At 34.8% G+C, this 12,435-nt stretch overlaps 1 protein-coding gene across 3 annotated transcripts in view; it reads left to right on the forward strand.

Moving 5' to 3' along the window:
* Nucleotides 1-12,435, forward strand: part of PLXNB2 (plexin B2) — a 96,250-nt gene that overhangs the window by 24,238 nt on the left and 59,577 nt on the right. For 2 of the 3 annotated variants that reach the window (XM_053465510.1, XM_053465513.1), the window contains exon 2: nucleotides 8,442-8,499. The gene's annotated coding sequence lies outside the window, so the exon portion shown is untranslated. Of the gene's footprint in view, nucleotides 1-8,441; nucleotides 8,500-11,069; nucleotides 11,167-12,435 lie in introns of those variants that run through there. The other variant, XM_053465511.1, reaches the window with a different exon arrangement.

The following is a 12,435-nucleotide window of genomic DNA, read 5'->3' on the forward strand; positions in this document are numbered from 1 at the left end:
CTAATACTTTAATATGACGCACTAATTTGATCATATGTGTTTTTGCTGTATTTTACTATAATATACATTAGACCCTCAACTAAAATAGTTGCCATAGTCTTGAGTTTGTACCCATTCTTTAGTATTATTATAGGCTGTTTAAATATAGATATTTCTAAAAGGTCTCATGCGATATTTCTTCAACGCTGGGTTGGGTTGTTGCATCAAAAACATTTCCGAGGCAATACATCGTAACAGCATAGCAATGTGGTGTTCAACTTCAAAAACTAACAAGTGATTTGGAAAGAACCTAAAAGCTTGGCAGGTGAATGGCCCTTGAGGCTGTCATGAAGACGGCTCTGTTCTAATTTTCACGAATGATCTGGTGTCCTTGTTCAGCGGGAGCTGACAGCCACAGTTCCAGCGCATTCTCATTCTCCTTATTAATTAGCAGTAAGTCAGTTTATTTTAAGGACAAGTCATGTATTTGGGCCATTACCACCTGTTTGAGCTGATAAAAAAGGTTATCTAAGGGCAGAATTATTATTATAAATATGTGATGTTAATGCATTTTATCTACATGGGATCTATGTGCTTTAAATGCTTCTAAATAGTGTTTGCTGTATGAATGTGGCAGTACCCATCATTTGTGCAGCAATGGGCGAGTCACTTGTGTAAATTTTCCTATTCCTTTTTGAATATGCGGGCTATCTTGCAGGAGAGCAAATTTTATCATTTTTAGTCTGAAACCTATAGTTTCATCTGTCCCGCTTCAGTTATTTTTTTGTTAAAGTAGCTTTTTTTCCCCTTCTTCAAAATGCTTGTTTGTTTTCATTCTACGCTACCAATAAAAAGGTGCTAGACGTTTCTTTCACACCTTTTATTACCATAGCGCACTTCTTGTGTTGTAGAAAATATTCAGATGTCGAATGGCATGGAAAATGTAAGTAATGTAATGGTGTCACCTTGGGTAAAGCTGTCCCAAAGAATGTATGTTACAGACAAACTAGACTAATGAACATCCTAGACAAGGATACTCTGGTACCTCCCCACCATTATAAAAAAGAAAACACAAAAACACATTTTAGCTTGGGACTTATTCATAACTGAGCAACTCAGAATTGCAACTAAGCAATCACACTGCCAGGGTGATGGTACTTACACAGTAGAATTACATGGAGCATTCTGTGCATAGTATGGTAACACATACAGTCTGGCGTTGCATGCCATGTTGGCTGTGTCGCTGCATGGGGAGCATCAATCCGCTCCTTTCAACTTCACATTGGCACTACGCTTGATCTAGATGCCCCAGGTAGCAGCCATGTTTATAGATCTATCTTGGGGAGGAGGCACATTGGTGGAGCGTCACATGCAGCACCACACAGTGTTTGTGTCAACAAACTATCAGTGCCTCGTATTGTGTCCTATGACAAGTAGATGCAACTGGCAATTAATATGAATTATATAAAAAATGTTGGTTTCAGTAGAGTAAGTGAAGTGGCACCTTTTTCAACTGCACTGGAAGTCTGATTCTGTAAAATTATGTACTCTTCATTACATTGTGAAATGTCTTGCTGAAGGACTTTGGTTCAAATTGAATGCTTTGTTAACACAATGATTCCCGAGCGTTAACGGTCTGAGTGCTCCAGCAAAACCCCATCTGCAAGGTTTACCCCCTGCTTTTGACTATTGGCCCCATCAGTGATACGCACAAAAGGTACACGTACCAGGGTAAAAAAACACTTCTGTAAAGAGCTGCAGATTCTGCAGGAAAAACACTAGATGGGCCAAATGGTTCTTCATCTATTTGTCCCTAGCATTTCCAGTAACACACAGAAAACTTAGTCCATACCCCAATCATGCTGGCGCTTGGAAATATAAAAGTATTTAATATACACAGCCTACTTAATTTTTTTTTTTTTTTTTTTTTATTTCAAATGTTTATTTAAGATTTTTTTAAACAAAATAAGGGATAACAGAAGAGAAATAAGGAAGGGGGATATGCCATAATTCATAAATACAAATATTTTTCAGCAGCAGTATCAATACTTATTATCAAACAAGCAATTATGTCTAATAATCTAGCAAAGAGAACAAAAAAGAAAAAGAAAAAAAAAAAAAAAAAAAAAGAGAAAGAAGCCGGGGGTGTTATAATTATTGTAGGTATGCTTAAACATTATTTAGTTTTGAAATCCAGTCCTCATAAATTACTACTCTTCTAAGGTGAGTCTGACTAACCCATCCTAGCCCTTTTTCCATTTGTAGTTGGTATAATAATTGTTTCTTCAGTTGCGACCATTGAAAGAAATGATTATGTTTCCAAAACCTGGCAATCAAAATTTTAGCTGCCGAAAAAGAGTGTATTAATAAAATTTTATTATCAATTGAAAGAGGGGATGGAAATAGATGAAGAAGAGCAACATCAGGGGACTTATTTATCTTATCTACTGCCAATTTTGTAAGAAGATCAAAGACCATGTCCCACAGCTGACTGACCACCCCACATGACCACCATATATGTATGTAATCGCCTTTTTCCCTATTGCATCTCCAACATATCTCTGATGCTCCAGGGAACATTAGGCATAACTTAGACGGAATCCAATACCAGTAATTTAGAACTTTAAAATAATTTTCTCTAATTGAAATAGAATGTATAATATTATGAGTTAAAGATATTGCATTTTGCCAATTTTTCTTTGTAATCTGTGTCCGTGTCGCTTTAGACCATTTAGAAATGGTGTTAGAGTGGTCTACTCCGTCTATCTTTTCTATTACCTCATGTATCTTTGTCAAAATTTTCTTGGATTCTTTTCGATTGAAAATGTGGCCTAATTTTGAATGAATGTTTGCATCATTGTTATAAAGTGCATATCTAAGGAAATTTTTTATCCTTAAATAGGGAAAAACTTCTGTAGATGGTAAACAGAATTGGTCGACTAATTGATCATATGGTTTTACAAGATTATCAATCAGAATATCCTTAAGATTTTCAATGCCCGACCTTTTCCATTTTAACAGAGATATATCTGCTAAATTAAGTTCTACAATATCTAGCTGCGCTGTATCCAGAATTTTGTCTTTAAGCCCCAGTTTTTTCTTGATTTTAAACCATTCCTTTATGGTATCTTTAATTATAATATTATTTATTGTGTGGGTCTTTATCTTAAACTTAGATTGAAATTCCCACACACAAGATGATAAATTCCTAATTCCAGAAAGGTGTTGCTCGATCTTAAACCATGGTTGGTTCCTATTAGATTCTAATTGTAAATTGTATATATGTATTACCATACATGCCTCGTATGCGCGCACAATCCTAGGATAGCTCAAACCCCCTTTATTCATTTTTTGTGATAGGAGCTTAATTCCCAATCTTGATTTTCTACCGTTGTTAATAAATCCATTAAAAGAGGTTTGTATCAAACTCAGCCATGGGGCTGGCATTTTTAGAGGAAAATGTCTGAAGATGTAAGTCCATTTAGGTAGAATATAAGAATTTATTACATTTATTCTGCCAACCCATGATAATATATTATTTTTCCAATTTTTCAGCAGGTAATTGGTCTCTTGAAAACAGGAGAGAAAGTTTCTTTCCATCATATCCTGTACTTTCGCTGTTATTTTGAGACCTAAATAAGTGAACTCTTGTACTACGCCTTTAAGTTTAAATTCCTGTAGTATTGATTGTTTAATTTGAGCACAAGTATTTATGAAAAGAATTTCTGATTTTCCTATATTAAGTTTATAATTGGAAATTTCTGAATATTTATTTATAATTATCATTAGTTCTCTAATAGACTTTGATGGATTTTCTATTGTAAGGAGAACATCATCTGCATATAGGCACATTTTTAATTCTTCTTGTCCTAATGTAATGCCTTTAATTTTTTCATTTTCCCTTATTATAATTGCTAGAATCTCCATGGTTAATATATACAACATTGGGGATAATGGACATCCCTGTCGTGTTCCATTATTAATGTGAAACCATTCAGATTTAATATCATGTGCTACAATCCTAGCCGTAGGGTTTGAATATAAGGCCTTTATTGATGACAGGAAATTGCCCCCCATTCCATATGACTGCAAGGTCTGGAACATAAAGTTCCAATTAATACGATCGAACGCTTTTTCTGCGTCTAGCGCTAACAAACAGATCTGTATTTTTTCAACATTAGCAAGATCTATAGTATCGATTATGCGTCTAATATTGTTATAGGCAAGTCTATTGGGGACAAATCCTATTTGATCAGGATGTATTAATAAAGAAATTACTTGCTTCAGTCTCTCTGCTAGAATTCCTGCGAATAGTTTCATATCTTCATTGATAAGTGAAATCGGCCTATAATTAATTATCTCTTCTGGTGCTTTATTTTGTTTTAGTATGGGTATGATATTGGCTCTTAGCAATTCTTCTGGAGCATTGCCTTTATCCATTAATTCATTGAATAAAGCAGTTAAGTATGTAACAGTCTCACAGTTGAATTTTTTATAGAAAAGGCCACTAAATCCATCCGGGCCTGGACTTTTGCCGTTTTTAATCTTATGTATAATCTTTAACACTTCAGATTCTTCTATAGGTTTATTTAATTGAGACAGTTGGACCTCATTCAATTTAGGTATGGGCAGAGTTTTTAAATATTTTATAATTTCCTCCTGTTGGGTTTTATTATTTATATTATATAAGGAGGCGTAATATTGATTAAATGCCCGTCCTATACTTTCTGGAGAAGTACATATGCTGTTATTTTCAATAATTTTATAGATACGGTTTTTAGCTTGTTTTTTCTTAAGCCTATTGGTTAGCGATTTATCCACTCTATTATTCTTAAAATACCACTGTTGTTTTAATTTTTCTAGATTTGTACTAATCTTATTGAATTCCAAGTCTCTTATTTTTCTTTTTAATTGCTGGATCTTAGTAGATCTAAATTTTGTTGGGGATATTTTATTCAGTTTAGTGAGGTCATATAGATTTATATAGAGAGTAGGTAACTCTGGACCTCTTTTTCTATTTTCTATTTTTCCAATTTTGATTAAATATCCTCGAATAACACTTTTAAAAGCACACCAGAGAGTTACACGAGATATCGATTCATCATCATTCTCCTGAAAATAGAGTTTGATTAGTTTCCGTAGGGATTCTACATGTTGATGCTTATCTAGTATCCTATTATTTATTCTCCAATCTCGTGGGACTTTCTTGGAATAGTTAGATAATGTCTCACAGATAATAGCGTTATGATCTGACCATATTATATCTTTAATCAAGATTTTTTTTATTTTGTTCACTAGGGAGCAATTTCCTAACATCAGATCTATGCGCGCATACGAGGCATGAGGCGCGGAAAAATGGGTAAATTCTTTGGCAGTTGGGTTAAACACTCTCCAGGTGTCATATAGATTGTTTTTTTTAAAAAAATTAGTCAGGCTTTTAGCCGTTCTTTCTAGTCTCTTATCGAGAGTTTCTCCCCTTCTTAGGATTTTATCCATATTAATATCGGGAATTAGATTAAAATCTCCCGCCATAATTAGGGTTCCACAGATATATCTCTCTGCTTTTTTGAAAAGGTTTTCTATGAATCTCATTGAACCAGTGTTGGGGGCATATAAGTTAATTAAAGTATATAGTTGGTCCTCTATTTTGCATACAATTATCACATATCTAGCTTCTACATCAGTATCTTGATATAAAATTTCATATTTTATGTCAGTAGAAATAATTATAGCGACACCTCTCTTTTTTTTATATTGTAAAGAGGAAGCAATTGTATATGATATATTTTTACTTTTTAAAGGAACATTACAAGAATTAGACCAATGCGTTTCTTGTAGGAAACATATATCGATTTTTTCCTTTTTTATTAATTTGAGTAATAAAGATCTTTTTTGAGGACTGTTCAACCCTTGAGCATTTAACGAGATAAAACGTACCATATTTTTCGTTTTGAAAATTTAAACCCCCGGCTAAAGAAGAGTAGACAGTACAAATAAAAAAAAAGAAAGCAGAAGAAACGAAAAAAATAATAAAAATGGAAGAGGACAGAATATGTCCTATTACCTAAGCCAACCCGTACAGAAATTTGATTGGCATTATACGATCCTTCCCCTCTACCTGGATCGAAATGACTGTACCTCATGTTGTGTGCTACCACTGTATGAGGTTAACATTGTGCGAGGCCCCCATTGAGGAGTTCGCGGGCTTTATTTATAATGATTATAACCCAAAAAAAAACAAAAAAAAACAAAAAAAAAAAAAAAAAAAAATAATAATTTATAAATAAATACAAAAAAAAAAAAAAAAAAAGAATTGCATTGCATGCATGTTACATTGGACCAACTTTTTCATCTTGCTAAAGTGCAAAGACAAAAATATTTAAAGTGCATAAAGTGTTCTTAAATACTTTAAGTGCTGATTATATTAGTACATTAATTCTACTTATTCTTTTCCATAAATAATTATTAAAGTGCACTGTTTTCTCCATCATTAACTGTAATAAGAATACCTAAAGTGCATATAGTGTAACTTCATTAATGCAAAAAAAAGATAAATAAATAAATAAAAAATAAATAATAATAAAAAAAAATAAAAAAAAAAAATATATATATATATAAAAAAATAAAAATAAATAAATAAATAAATAATTAAAATACAAGTGCATATTACATTAGCTTGCCGTAATTGATAAAGTGCATTATATGATCTCAATCATTAACTGATAAAATTGCCTAAAGTGCATACAGTGTAATTTCATTTTTGCCAATAATTAATAAATCGATTCTTAAAAATAAATAAATAAATAACAAAAAAAAAAAAAAAAAAAACTACAAGTGGATATTACATTGGCTTGCCGTAATTAATAAAGTGCATTATATGATCTCAATCATTAACTGATAAAAGTGCCTAAAGTGCATACAGTGTAATTTCATTTTTATCAATAATTAATAAATCTTAACTTAATTTTTTTTGTTGCTCCATGATATATTTTTTGTGGTTTCTGGTTATATTTCAGTAACTCTGTAACAAAACCTTTCTTTTTAACTTTTTATGCGAGACCAAAAAAAAAAAAAAAAAATGTAATTGTTACCCTACAGTCATTTTCTGTGGGGCATTTGACCTTTAAATGTAAGGGTTCACCGATTTACTAGTTGTTAACACATGTACCACATGCTCAATGGACCAACGCACTATAAACCATATTTAAGTTTCAGCAATGCTATGGGTTTGCCTTTTTCCCCTTTAAACTGTTCAGTGAAACTCTTTTTAATATATCAATTTCCGCCGTTCTTTGCCTTAAGCAACACCTATCATGTTGTCTACTGATGCCATGTCAAGGAAGTGTTAAAATACTATTGTAAATAGAATTTAAGCCATACACTATTACAAAGCTGACATCTGGCACATGAAATCTAGTGCAAAGAGATGTAAATTTGGTTGAATTAACCAAAGAATAAATGTATGCGAAAGGAAACTAATAACAGCCTAAGAGTGGCTTTGAAACATGTTTTTGTCTGAGCATGAATTGGCTGGGGAAACTGATTACAGAATTACTGGAGGAGAATTTAAAAAAGGAGAAAAGCCTGTATTTCTGACAAATGATACATTTGTGCGATTACCCATTCCAAATTGCTATTTTAATTTTTGTAATTCTTACTGAACTGAGCATTATAAAAGTGGTGCTGTGTACTGAAGTAGTTAGAATAACATAGGCTCAAACGTCCTCAAGTCAACAAAAGTGTGCTAGAATACACACACTCGGATATTGTGATCCTGGTTCTAAATCTATATTCTGATTTTTCTCTTCGGTTCTTGTTTTTGCACAGGGCGATTTGAAATAATAATAATAAAAAAAAGTTAGAAGTAGCGTTAGTACATAGGTACAATTTGATGTGTTTAATGATGATGGTGCAGAAAGCCTCGAGTAACCTGACCCAAAGTCCCAGAGGAAGTTGACACTTTGTACGTGCAGGCATTAGTGATGAAGTAGACTGTTCGCAATTCAATAGCCTTACGATGAAGCTCCGTCTAGCACTGCAGTCAGCTGGATGCCTGCGCTCCTGGGAATTGGCTGATTTGCACCCTGATGGAAACTGTACTTCAGGAATGCTAAAAATATTATTTCTGTGGGCTTTCAAGTTTGCTTAAGCTTCTGGAAATAATGAAAATGTTCACATCCAAATGCCGGGGCTTTCTTTGTGAGATTATTTTGGGTCTTGTGTAAGTGTGTGCGTTTCTGCGACATAATGAAGCTATTCCAGTTTCTCATTGCCGTAACATTTCATCTTCCAAGTGTTTGTGAAGACACAAAAAATCCAAAATTGACTATGTAAAAGGAAATATTGTACAGCCCTAGGCCTTCTATATTTACTCTGCCCATTAGTTTAGCATTGTTTTCATAAGACTATACCAATGAAGAAGAATGAAGAATCACGTCTGATTTATCTGCTGTTTGTTTCAGGTCCGTTGGAAACATATCTGTTGATCCTATGAGCTACTGGCGCTGAACGCATCACTTGGTGAGTTTCCTAATTGCTGAGTACCAAGATGGTTATGCTAAGAAGCCGTATTCCTTTACTTTTTTCCTTACCCGCTTTTGAAACTATAGAAGCAACGGAAGGACAATGACCATAATGTTCTTAACTTTGTTGTGTTAGTGCACGTAAAATGATGAATTACTTTAATAAAGACTGGTGAATTAATGAATAAAGTAATATGGTGCTTTCTGTTGGTAGGTAAATGTAGTTGTACTACGTCATGTCTGTGCTTTAAATTCACTTTCCTCAAAGGGACATTTTAGCCATTCATATTATAGCAGAACATTTTACCTTCCAGGAGAGTATAGGAAAGACGCACGTACGCACGCGAACGCATATACTGTATTCGGTGCTCCAACTGAGTTCAATGGGAGCGATTTCCTGTCTGTGATAGGCTACTTCCAGCAGCCAAATGAGTGAGAATGCATGCGATTTAAACTTGTGTGGGACAAGTAGAACGCCTGAGTCTCTAAATGAGGAAAAATGGGCAGACAAGATTGTGCTGAATGGTTCTTATCTGTCATCAAATTCTATGTTTATATGGTGGAGGGGGCGATAAACTGAAGCAAAGCAAGTACCCCCCACACACACACAAGCTAAAAAATGCATATTAACCCCTTAAGGGCAATGGGCGGTCCCTAAGCCCATTGAAAACAATGCATTTTGAGCCCATACATATACGGGCTTTGTCACTAAGGGGTTAATGTATTTGCTTTATGTATGTTTTTTGTTTTGTTGCATTGGACAGTCCCTTCCACTTGGCAGTGCACATGGTAGTAATCCCAGGAGATAGTCCAGAGAACTTGGTATCACTCTTTAGTGGGCCAGCATTTTCTCTGTAAGATGAAGAAAGAGGTTTTGAGAGATAACGTAGGAGATCCCTTCTTTTAAACGAACCTCTGCGGTTTGGAAGTCTGTGTGACTTGACTTTGTGTTTTACTAATATGGGTCTACTAAAAAGTATCGCAAATTTTTGTCCTGTCTTTTTTTTCCCCTGTATGTCAGGAGACTATACAAGCATAAATATGCAATGAATATATTTACACGTGTCATGTGTTGGAAAAAATCTTGTATACCTACACATTTTCACTATACTTGCAGACTGATAAAGGGTACCATCTCATTTGGTCAGTCTTGCGGAAATCTTCAGTGGTTAAAATGTTTCATCGCTTCTCTTCAGAATAGGAAGCCGAGGTCTGTTATGGCATTTTTTTTTTTCATGCTTTTGTTTTATATTAATTAAGAAATGTGCTTGTATAATGGCTGGCATAGCTAAGGTGCTAGACGTCTGCTTCAGTGGGGACCGTACTTGTTTCTGCCCTAAGGGACTTAAAAAAAAATTATGGAAAAAAAAAAAAAAAATATATATATATATATATATATATATATATATATATATATATATATATATATATTTCTGTAAAACTAACAAAAATGTTTTTGAGAATTTTAAACTTTACAAAAAACTTGGATTGGATGACACTCGTGTTTTTCAGTATGCTGGAGAGCTCTCGGCATGCTAAGGCTGTAATTTTAGTCATTAAACTGCTGACTTCTCAGCATAACAAACATTTCAGGCTGGACATTGTGGCTGAATGCTTTTTATAGGTCTGGCTTGAGGCCTAAAAGGACTGATGTTGAGCCTCCATATGTCCTGGAAGTAACACAATACACTGTTAAGCTTGAAAAACCGCCTTTAACAGTGTTGAAATCAGTTTTTTTTTTTTTTTTTTTTTTTTTTTTTACAAAAATGACATTTAGTTCAACCGTCGTAATAAAGATGCATTATTCAGGTTATAGCATGGTCAGAGGTATTGATGGTGTGTGCTACCTATGACTGAAATATATTTCTTTTTTTCCCCCACGTGGACTGTTCTGGACTGTCATGCAGAACTTTCTTTTTGTGAAAAAACTCGTGTAATAGGCTTTTTTTTTTCTTAACATAAATTTAATACATGATTTTAGTATTTGCAGCTTTACGAATTGTAAAAGTGCAGGTAAATCTAGAATAATCCTAGGGTATTCATTAAGTATTATAAAATGATACATTTTATAAAAGTGCACTTTTTGCCTCATTGTAATTCCAGGTAGATTGGATTGGATTGAGCCATTTTCTTGCGCTTTCTTTGGAGACATATATATCTATCTATATATAGAGAGAGAAATATCTTTGTGTGAACAGCTGCATTATTAATAATAATAATTTCCAGTGTATTACTGGGAGGGGTGTTGAATAGTTAATGGCATGCCTTAGTCATCCGCTTGTTGTTTCTTATTGGCTCCCAGTAGAATTGGAGCTTAAAAAGTGTGAAAGTGCTTCCTGCATTTCTGCTCCAGCTTGTACTGTGAAACCGTAACGTCTCCCTCAGCATTGTGAGCGATGTGAATTCTCCACCCAAAACTTGTTGTGACACATCTGGTTCACATTGTGGAGGCTGGTATCCTCCAGCAGCCAGCCCTCTTTCTCCTTCTCTCTCTCTCTCTCTCTCTCTCTCCCCCGTTCTTCATGACTACTTTCTTTTCTTTCCCAGAAAGCAAACCAAGCGAAAGCTTCAGCCTGCAATGCTTGTTTGGGATTTTTTGTTTTGTTTTATCTGATTTGATCTGTCCCCATACGCCAGGCAATGCCCATGGATAGGAACACCGAAGGTATGTGTGTACTATGGATAGGATGTTGCTGGTCTTAACTTGGATCAGGGCTTTGATCTATGGGAAGACAGATTCCCAGCTGGGAACTAGGTGGTTCCCTCTCGTCTTTTTTAGTTTAGTTTTCTCCCTGTATTTTCTATGTGCCAGACAGAGCACTTTTCCAGGTGTTTTATATGTACATTGTATATTGCATGATTGTAAGGCAGGCTGTGGTAGTAATGCTTCCCTTACCCCACGTTCCTCTCCATTGTGGAATGTTGCTAATGATGAAAGCTTTTGTGAATGCTGTTTTTGTGTCAGCGGCACAGAGTCTGCCACCCATTAAAATCAGGGGGAAAAAAAGGGTCTGCCTTTCAGAAAGTTTGTCGGCTTGCACAGTGCCTGGCACAGCTATGGAAACGTGGGAGCCTTGCTGATCACAATGTGCACAAATCTAAAGGTACTCTTGGTAGCGCAACAATGCTTACTGCTGCCAAGTTGGAAGTTGGACACGGGTTATCAAAAAATGGATACAGCATAGTGGATTGTGTTCTGCAAGCTGTGCTATGAAATCATGATGTAGTTTGCCTACCAGGTCATGCGGCTGAAGGAAGTCATTTAGAACTTTAAACTGAAGCAGAGGCTGAATTAAGAAGTGTACTTATATTAAAAACCCTCCAATCCATAATTATTCAAGTTGTAGGCACTTCCAGTCCAAGTAAATAACCATGTTTCCTTAAAGAGAGAGCACTTTTCAGTTTTTATTTTTCTCTTTGTCTCTCTAAAATGACCAGATAGGTTTCCTCAATGCTTAATGTTTAACAAGAAAACACCCGGGATAGCATTTTGTTTGCTAACCTGGGTGTGAGGTATTATCCTGGGATTGTCTGAAAACACGGCTTTGTGCTTTAATACCGCTGTCACTCGGCCGCTTGGCATTTTAGGTTCTTGCAAGGATTTTTTTTTTTTTTTTTTTTTTTTTTTTTTTTTTTTTTTTTTTTTTACGAGACGGTACATTGCGTATGCTAAATCCTACAGCCAGAGGTGATAAGACAAGTTGCTGGGCTACATTATCATACCTGCCAGCTTATACTGATATCAGATAACCCACTGGATAATGTTCTTATTTAGGTAAGCTTTTATGGAATCACTAGAACAGAACACAACTGCTAGTAGTAATGGCTATTAAAGGAACTGTATGGTCTGCTGCTGCATGGATGTTGTGGAGAACTTCCTCTTTCGCTGAAAATACTGTCTCTGTGTCTACGATTTAGTGAATGATAAACTTTA

This window comes from Spea bombifrons, chromosome 4 (assembly GCF_027358695.1).
Source record: "Spea bombifrons isolate aSpeBom1 chromosome 4, aSpeBom1.2.pri, whole genome shotgun sequence".
Classification (NCBI taxonomy): domain Eukaryota; kingdom Metazoa; phylum Chordata; class Amphibia; order Anura; family Pelobatidae; genus Spea; species Spea bombifrons.